The sequence below is a fragment of the Triturus cristatus genome, chromosome 2_2, assembly GCF_964204655.1.
Source record: "Triturus cristatus chromosome 2_2, aTriCri1.1, whole genome shotgun sequence".
Lineage (NCBI taxonomy): Eukaryota > Metazoa > Chordata > Amphibia > Caudata > Salamandridae > Triturus > Triturus cristatus.
The window spans coordinates 56,725,371-56,732,870 of NC_140582.1; the positions used below are offsets into that span (position 1 = coordinate 56,725,371).

The 7,500-nt window shown below is 47.7% G+C and overlaps 1 pseudogene; it reads left to right on the forward strand.

The window, feature by feature from the left end:
- Positions 1-7,500, forward strand: part of LOC146861826 (28S ribosomal RNA) — a 9,787-nt pseudogene that overhangs the window by 854 nt on the left and 1,433 nt on the right.

Here is a 7,500-nt window from a genome sequence, read left to right on the forward strand (position 1 = left end):
ACCCATCTTGAAACAAGGACCAAGGAGTCTAACACGTGCGCGAGTCAGAGGGCAGAGCGAAACCCTGTGGCGCTATGAAGGTGAGGGCCGGCGCGCGCCGGGTGAGATGGGATCCCGCCACGATTCCAGCAGTGGGCGCACCACCGGCCCGTCTTGCCCGCTCCATCGGGGAGGTGGAGCAGGAGCATGCGTGATAGGACCCAAAAGATGGTGAACTCTGCCTGGGCAGGGCGAAGTCAGAGGAAACTCTGGTGGAGGTCCTTAGCGGTCCTGACGTGCAAACCGGTTGTCTGACCTGGGTATAGGTATAGACTAATCAAACCATCTAGTAGCTGGTTCCCTCCGAAGTTTCCCTCAGGATAGCTGGCGCTCGGAGCCCCCAGTTTTATCTGGTAAAGCGAATGATTAGAGGTCTTGGGGCCAAAACGATCTCAACCTATTCTCAAACTTTAAATAGGTAAGAAGCCGGCTCGCTGGCGTGGAGCCGGGCATGGAATGCAGGTGTCTAGTGGGCCACTTTTGGTAAGCAGAACTGGCGCTGCGGAATGAACCGAACGCCGGGTTAAGGCGCCCGATGCCGATGCTCATCAGACCACAGAAAAGGTGTTGGTTGAAATAGACAGCAGGACGGTGGCCATGGAAGTCGGAATCCGCTAAGGAGTGTGTAACAACTCATGTTAGAAGGTGACCTCAGAGGGGCCCGGAGGGGGCCTTGACTGGCCTGAGACCAACCCTCGAGGTATCGTAGCCGGGCACTGGCGGGAGACTCCTCAGGGGAGGAATCTCGTATCTAGGATCGTACACTCGGCACCACACGACAAAGAGACACAACACCGAGAGATCTTAAGAGCAAATCTTTATCAGATCGGAGTGGTAAGATCTTTATGATCCGCAAGGCAATATATATACAAGTGGAGCGCGGGCTCACAAAGTCTTGGAGGGGGGGTTAGGAGGTAGCGGGACAGTCTTTGGGGGGAATGGATCAAATGCAGGAGCGTATCCGGCGCACAGCTCACAATCCTCGAGCTGGGGAATACGCTTGTCGTCGTGGGGTCCGGCGGGACCAAGGGAGTCTGTGGGCACTGCGAGATACTCAGCAGGCTCGAGTACAGTTCGGAGGTCTTACGATCTTCAGGGAGCCGCGAGTCACTCAGCAGGGCTCAAGAACAAGTTCGGAGGTCTTACGATCTTCAGGGAGCCGCGAGTCACTCAGCAGGGCTCAGGTGTTTCCAAGGCGAATCTGCCGGACAGTCCCAGAGCACCCCTTGTTATAGGGCGACACCTCTTTGATGTCCGGAGTCTGTGCAGGCAGGGGTCTTGTCACCTGGGGGTCGCTTGTTGGGGGTTTCCTGCCATTGTCCTTTGATCCTTTCAGGGCCGGGTCGGGAGGAGCCCCAGACACCCAGCAGGCGTGGAGCCAGCCCTCAGGGAGGCCGGCAGGTCGATCGAAACCCACCGTCCCAGGGAAGCGCAGAGGTGTGATGGAAACTGCTCCTCCCTCTCTCATCCAAGGGGAGCGCGATGTCCTCCAGCCGGAGTGGCGCCTGTAGGCTAGGGTCGCGCTGGGGCCGGGCGGCCATCTTGGTGCATGAAGTGGGCACGCGGGCCCGGGGTGGCCGAAGGGGGAAGGCCTACGGACGGGGGAAGTCCGGGTCGGGTGTGTGTGTTCTGGTGGGAAGGATCGGCTAGGCCAGGGGCTCGGGGCTGGTGTGGGGTGCAGGGGTCAGGTCTGACTATGTTACGAGGGCCGGGTCCAACACGCGTCCCCCCCAGCTGAAAGCCGGAGAGAACTACCCATCTTCTTGGGGGTTCTCTTCGCTGAGGCGGAAGAATCGGGAGAGGCCATCGGCGTTGGCGTGGTCCGTACCAGGGCGATGTTCCACGGTGAAATCCATCCCCTGGATGGAGATTGACCACCGCAGAAGCTTGGGGTTTTCTCCTCGCATCTGCATGAGCCATCGCAAGGGGCGATGGTCGGTCTGGACCCTGAAATGGGTGCCGAAAAGGTAAGGGCGTAGTTTCTTGAGGGCCCAGACTACTGCGAACGCCTCGCGCTCGATGGTACTCCATCTCTGTTCCCGAGGCAACAGCCTTCGGCTGAGGAAGGCCACGGGCTGGTCCAGACCCTGGTCATTTACTTGGGAGAGGATGGCCCCGATGCCATGCTCGGAGGCATCAGTTTGTACCACAAACTCTCTGGAGTAGTCGGGGGCCTGGAGGACGGGGGCCGTACACATGGCCGTTTTCAGGGCATTGAACGCCTCTTGGCAGGCAGGGGACCACTGTATCTTCTTGGGCTGCTTCTTGGACGTGAGTCCCGTGAGGGGACCGACCAGGCTGCCGTAATTCCGGATGAATCTCCGATAGTAGCCCGTGAGGCCCAGAAAGGCTCGGACCTCTGTTTGGGTGGTGGGGGGTTCCCAGGCTAGGATGGCGTCGATTTTGGGCTGTAGAGGGGCGACCTGCCCGCTTCCGACCTGGTGCCCCAGGTAGGTTACCGAACCTTGCCCAATCTGGCATTTGCTGGCTTTCACGGTGAGGCCCGCCTGGCGTAGGGCGGTTAGCACCCTCCGGAGGTGTTGGAGGTGCTCACTCCATTCGGAACTAAAAACTGCGATATCGGCCGATCGAAAGGGGGTCGGGTACAGATCCCCGAATCCGGAGTGGCGGAGACGGGCGCCCTCGTGGCATCCAGTGCGGTAATACAAACGATCCCGGAGAAGCCAGCGGGAGCCCCGGGGAGAGTTCTCTTTTCTTTGTGAAGGGCAGGGCGCCCTGGAATGGGTTCGCCCCGAGAGAGGGGCCCGCCCCTTGGAAAGCGTTGCGGTTCCGACAGCATCCGGTGAGCTCTCGCTGTTCCTTGAAAATCCAGGGGAGATGGTGTAAATCTTGCGCCGGGCCGTACCCATATCCGCAGCAGGTATCCAAGGTGAACAGCATCTGGGATGTTGGAACAATGAAGGTAAGGGAAGTCAGCAAGTCAGATCCGTAACTTCGGGATAAGGATTGGCTCTAAGGGCTGGGTTGATCGGGCTGGGGCACGAAGCGGGGCTGGGCGCGTGCCGCGGCTGGATGAGGCACCTCCCTCCGGGGCGGCGGCGACTCTGGACACAAGCCGGGCCCTTCCTGTGGATCGCCCCAGCTGCGGTGGTCGCCTCTCCCCATGCCCCCTCCCCGGGGGCGCAGTCCGGCGTTCTGCCTCGGCCGGCGCCTAGCAGCTGTTTTAGAACTGGTGCAGACCAGGGGAATCCGACAGTTTAATTAAAACAAAGCATCGCGAAGGCCCGAGGCGGGTGTTGACGTGATGTGATTTCTGCCCAGTGCTCTGAATGTCAAAGTGAAGAAATTCAATGAAGCACGGGTAAACGGCGGAAGTAACTATGACTCTCTTACTATGACTCTCTTAACCTATTCTCAGTTGTAGTGGCCTTTACCTCCCAGTGGTCCCGCCGGTAACTGCCTCTATGGTACTAGACTCTGCGTAGAGAAGTATATAGAGACAGGCTAAACAAGGTTCTATCATGGCAGCGAGCGTGATAGTGAGAAGTGGTGAAGCAAACGAACACATTTCCAGATGGGGTAGTTCCTGGAGAATAAAAACCCCGCTAAGATGGCGTAAGGAGGTGCTGTCTTTTCAAGAAATCATTAACCTCCTCACCGAATTTGACAAACCAGCACTAGCTTCAAACAATGCAACAAACAACAACGATCCAGGTCACGTTATAGGCCTTAGTTCACCCTCAGAAGCAAAAGAAGACACAACAATAGACCTCAGCAAAACCATTGAATTTGTGGCCTCCTCAGCCAAGAATAACATTGATACAGCCAATTTTGAAAACCTACCGGATGTATACGAAATCAGCAAAGAACTGGTAACAAAGAAAAGTGACTACTCCAAAAAAGTCACATATTGGAAATACCCAAACGAAAAGTATAAATGTGACTTGTGTGGAGACATAATGGGAACCTTCAAAGAATTGAGAAAACATGTCTCCAACAAGCATAAAGGCTTCTATCTCAAAGCGTATTGTTCAAAATGTGACAAAGAAGCCGAATATCACAATATTGCATGTCACTATGCAAAATGTAAAGGAAGACCTCAAAAAGGAGAGCTGTCATGCCTGTGCAGCTACTGTGACCTCAGATTTGGAACAAAGATTGGAGTTTCACAACATGCTCGGCACGCACATCCAAGAGCGCAAAATGAGGCTAGACTGGCAGCTCTAGCAAGCAGCAAACCATCAAAACTATGGTCACAGGAGGAAATATTGTTATTAACAGAATTGGAAAAAATGTACGAGAACAAAAGAAACATTAATGCGCTGATGGTCCCGCATTTTGACAATAAAAATAGTAAACAAATTGCAGAAAAAAGAAGAGATAGAAGAGATAAGAGCAAAAAATCGACAAAGGATGTACTGCAAGCATCCAATGTCTCTGAGAATGACTCCTGCGATGAACCAGAGATTGCAGTTGAAGTAAAAACAGAAAGGCGCAGAGACTTTATCAATCGGAAACGAGCGCCAAAAATAAGAAACTTTGATGAGCTAAATGATAGAATCACAGAAATCGAAAAGTACACAAAAAACATCCAGCATCATGATGCTGCTATGGATCTGATGGATGAGATAGTGACTTATATATCAGAAAACACCAATGATATAAGTCCTGAACCATCAAATCATACCGAACTATCGAGCGAACCCAACAATGAACCTATGAACTCTGCTCAAGTTGAGCAACAGACTGCCCCTGGACAAAACAAGATACCAAAGAAAGATGGAAGGCCCAATCAAACACAAAAGAAAAAATATACAAAAGCAAAGGGCAGTTACAAAGAATATCAGACAATGTTCCAAAAAGACAAAAAGAAAATTGCCAGGATAATCACTGATGGGGCAGAAGATGCCACTTGTCAAATCAGTGCTGATGAAATCTTCCAATACTATAAAGGCATAATTGAAAAAGAGAACAAGAAAAATCCCAAATTCATCCCAATTGACCGAATACCAGATGAAAAGGAAATTGGAAGTTTATGTAAAGAAATTACACTGCTCGAAGTAACTAAAGCCTTTGATGAATCAGATTTAAAGAAAGCAGTGGGGCCTGATAAAATTGGTCTGAATGACTTAAATAAAGTGCATAGCAGGCAACCAAGACTACTACCCAGAATCTTATCGTCTTGGCTATTGATGAGAAGAGTACCAGAAAGTATTAAGAAGAACAGGTCAATACTAATACCCAAGAATGTACCGATTAGCGAACTCAAAAAGATAAGTAATTGGCGTCCAATTACTATCGGTACGGCATTCATGAAGCTGTTCACAAAAATATTAACCAAAAGACTCACATTTTTCGTTGAAATAAATACGAGACAAAAAGGCTACATGAAGGTGCGAGGTTGTCTCGAAAATCTGACTCTTCTGCAAAACATTATAAAAGGGGCACGAAAGAACAGAAGCTCGTTGGCAGTGGTGTTCATAGACATATCAAAAGCTTTTGACTCTGTCAGCCATGGTCATATTCTACAGAGTCTTGAAAGACACAGGGTTCCATCATGCATCAGAGACATAATAAAAGACTTATACACTGACTCAACAACATTTTTCAAGGGAAAAAACAATGAAGCAACTCCAGAAATAACAATGAAGTCAGGAGTTAAACAAGGTGACTCTTTATCCCCACTGCTGTTTAATATTGCCATGGATCCTCTGATCTGTGATCTTCAGAAAGAAGGCAAGGGCTTCACATTTGGTTCCAATAATCTCATCAAGCAAATCACCGCTCTGGCCTTTGCCGATGACATCGCAGTACTCAGCAACACCTGGGAAGGAATGAGTACAAATCTGAAAATCATTGAAAAATTCAGTAAAATAACAGGATTAAAACTTAATGTGAAAAAAACACATGGATTTTATATAAGTCATCGTAAAGATAAGATCCTAGTAAACAACTGTAGACCATGGCAATTTGAAAAACAAAACATTGAAAACATCCACCCAGGAGAAAGTGAGAGATACCTCGGACTGAACTTCGATCCACACACCGGCCATTCAAGCAACAACAAAATTAATGAGGTTCTTGTTGACTGGGCTCAAAAACTCGACAATCTACCACTTAAGCCCACACAGAAAATAGAAATATTCTGTAAATACTTGATCCCTAAACTGTCATTTAAACTGGAAATGACAGGAACAGAAGCGAAAACTTTAAACATTCTGGATCAAACAATTAGAAAGTATGTCAAACATTTCCTACACCTTCCTGCATACACATGTGATGGTCTCCTGTACTCGAAAAGATCCTTTGGGGGCCTCAGTATTCCAAAGCTATGTACGACAATTGGTCTGAACAAAGTTAATAACTTATTGTACCTCAGGGAAGCTCCAGACCTGTACATAGCTCATTCATTCATGTATGCAGGAGAAGTAATCAATGAAAAAATTGATAACATCATTAAAACACACAAACTCAACATAGTAGGCAGTAGATCTCTGAGTCATGAACTAAATTTGATAGCAACATATGACTGGAGGAAAGAAGAATTTGAGAAATGGGCAAATCTCCCTGTCCAAGGTGATGGTATCAAATACTTAGCGAGTAATCCAACCTCAAATTTTTGGATCAGCAAACATAACAAAATAAAAGAAAATCAATACATAGCTGCGCTAATGCTGAGAGCAAATGTATTGTATACTAGAGAAACCATCACTAGGGGAAGAAATCGTACATTTGCTACTTGTAGATATTGTAAAGATGTGTGTGAAACAATTGCTCATATTTCAGGTGCATGTCCTAAAACCAAGGACATAAGAATAAAAAGGCATAACAAAGTGTTGGAATTGCTAATTGATAGAGCAAAAAGGTGTGGGTGGATGACATACAGGGAACCTCATGTCAAAAATAATCAAGGTGAACTAAGAAAACCAGATGTAGTGTTCACCAAAAATGATACTGCTGTAGTGGTTGATGTCTCAATTCGTTATGAAAACTCACAGAATTCCCTTGAACTAGCGTATGAGAGCAAAGTTAAATACTACCAGGATCTATCACAGCAAATCAAAGATCTTACCAAATGCAAAACTGTAAAATTTCATGGCTTTATTGTCGGATGTCGGGGTATTTGGCCTCAATGTAATGATGTTGCTCTGGCTGATCTTGGTCTGCAAATGTCGTTCCCATTCAAGAAGAATGTTTGCCTGACTACATTAATGGACACTCTAAAAATGTGCCAAGTATTCATGGACAAATAAATTTCAGGTCAAACACTGAGATGTACACTATCGTACAGCACACATGTCACTTTTACAAAGTATTAGATTTACATATGGTTCAACAGTTACGTAATAGTTAATAGTTAATAGTATAGATGTGGATTTTATAGATGTGAAGTTATAGAAATATTTTTCCAAACTAGACGTGCAATTTATAGATGTGTATTCTTATTATAGTTGTGTGCTTACATTATAATGATTTAGATATAAATGTGTACATTATGCT